This window comes from Epinephelus moara, chromosome 12, assembly GCF_006386435.1.
Source record: "Epinephelus moara isolate mb chromosome 12, YSFRI_EMoa_1.0, whole genome shotgun sequence".
In the NCBI taxonomy this organism is placed as follows: domain Eukaryota; kingdom Metazoa; phylum Chordata; class Actinopteri; order Perciformes; family Serranidae; genus Epinephelus; species Epinephelus moara.
Window position 1 is genome coordinate 1,529,614 of NC_065517.1, and position 2,514 is coordinate 1,532,127.

Below are 2,514 nucleotides of genomic sequence, written 5' to 3' on the forward strand. Positions count from 1 at the left end.
GCAGATCTGTATGAGGCACAAACTGAGGCGACAGTTAGCAGTGTGCTGATGCTTAGTGGTATTTCTTAATCTTTTCTGTGAAACTGATGTGCATTTAATAAACATGCGTACATTATTAGCATTATATTTTCAGGGGAAAATGCGAGTGAGAAAAATGCACCGTAGACCCATGCCTTCAGTGGACGCGCTCCCACCATTGTTTACTGCTCTGTCTTCATTCAGTGTCCGGCTGTCTCGCGAGATCTCTCGCCATGACCACAGGTGCTAAATGCTGATCTCGCGAGATTATCTGGGTTGATAGTACTGCTGCTGCAGTCTGCTACTGGCTGTACAACACCTCCACAGGGGAAAATAAACAGTTATAGTAAAAGATCGATTTTTTAATTAATGAATCGATATTGTGCCATTTAAAGGAAAATCGATTAAATCCATTAAATCGATTTTTTCAACCCAGCTCTAGGAAATATCATGTTCATTCACTTTACATGGAGCTAAAATTCATACTAAATTATGTTAAATGGTTGCCGAATGTGTTAGTGTCTCTTTAAGAGTAGTAGGAATTAATAAATCATCTTTTAGATGGAGTAGATGTTTACTGTAAGCTAGCTCAGGCTCTGTTAAATTTGTTATTGGATCAAGGAAAGCTAACTGCTAACACACTTGGGATTAAACGGAAAACAAATGCTTTGAGATGGTTGTCAGAGATGGCGGAGGTATGATCATGTTATCCTGTCAGAGGTGTAACAGGGGGTGTGTTTCACATGTTTTATTTCCCTATAGCCCTAGAGAAAAGGATTAGCGTACCTTTAGGTAATGTTACTATTAGAAACCGACGGTTCCCATTTGGCACCAGAAATTGCGCCCATAATTCATGCAAAGTACCATGGGGGTTGGGAATAAGGTGGATATAAACTGAGAATAATGGCCCATTTTTCAGATTTGTTAAACTGCATTTTCTGGTAATTTTGTGTGTTTTTACATGATTTATTTATCTTTACCATATTTATCTTGTTATTTTCTCAACCCTTTAGGGAATGCTTAATGCTTTAGTTTATCTGAAAAATTCTAAACCTCTTAAATTGAAGATGAATGGTTTTCAATGGACAGCAATGGAATGTCGAGAGAATCATATTTTATTTTGTATCACTTTTTTATGAGACTCCTATTGTGCTTTTAAATTGAATAAACAGGCTTATTACACAAAAACTGCCAGAGCCACAACCAAATTTAACTCCACTTGTCATACAAGCAAGATGACACAAAGTGTCCCTTCACTGAAATATTAAACAGTGCAACAGGGTGATGGATGGCTCCACTACTCCACTCAGATACTGGTGCCTCTCATGCTGGTGAGCAGCTCTCAGTGGAAGTTACAAGCTGCCATGCTGGAGACCAGGCTTGTTAGACATTAAATATGTGCTTGTGTCAGGTTGAGGCTATAGTATGACTGTGGCAGATACGGAAAGAGCAGTGTACAGTGGTGTGTTCCTCACAGTCGGGTCCTCTAGTGTTGAATTAGCTGGTTTAGTGTGTGTGTTGATTTTATGTTATCTATCAAACCAGTACAGCACTGCGAACAGTCTCAAGCAAAAACAACCCAAACTGATTACAAACACTATATGTAATAGCACACATCATACAGCAAATTCAGAATAAACCAAAAACTTATTGCTCTTGTCTTGTGGTGTGACAAGGATGGAAATTGGTTTCATCTGTATTAACACAAAAACCAAGGCCAATCATTTCAACAAAATCATCTGCTACAGTGTAGTGTGTAAAAGCCTCACACCTGATCAACTGAATAACTGAGCTCCATCTGCAGAGCACATCTGCACTTCTATACGCAGGCCTACTGTGTGTCTGTCCACATGCAGCATCTTCAGTTGTGTGTTATTGCTGCTGAATGATGCCGCTGCATGTGCGCAGCCAGATGCCACAGAGACACTGAAAGGAGGAATCTAGGCAAGCAGGGAGTCGATTAGCATGTGCAGCCAGGAGAAGGCAAGGGGGAGACACTGCATCAAAAAACAGACAGGTCATCCCTGTTTGTTTGTGTGTGTGTGTGTGTGTGTGTGTGTGTGTGTGTGTGTGTGTGTGTGTGTGTGTGTGTGTGTGTGTGNGTGTGTGTGTGTGTGTGTGTGTGTGTGTGTGTGTGTGTGTGTGTGTGTGTGTGTGTGTGTGTGTGTGCGCGCGAGCGCGCATGTGCGTGTGTGTGTTAACGCAAAGGAACAGAGAGCAGGCAGTGAAGAGGGGCTACATGCAAACAATCCATACCAGCCTCAACAACGGAGGGCGAGAACTGCAAAGCCGACTGTCTGTGTTATGGAGAGGGTTCACCTGCTGATAAATGTAGCAACCTGCAGCCCCACATCACAGCCTGAGTGAATACAAGCCCTTTGTTCATTCAGAAATCATGGCAAGCTCCGAGGGCCAGCCTGTTACAGCTATTCACATGCTGACTGCTGCTGCTGCTCTGTCACCAGCTCTGATGGAGGGTGGGGGGGGGGGGGGGGG

At 42.7% G+C, this 2,514-nt stretch overlaps 1 protein-coding gene across 2 annotated transcripts in view; it reads right to left on the reverse strand.

Moving 5' to 3' along the window:
• Positions 1-2,514, reverse strand: part of ptchd4 (patched domain containing 4) — a 349,884-nt gene that overhangs the window by 346,329 nt on the left and 1,041 nt on the right. The gene's annotated exons all lie outside the window — the stretch shown is intronic.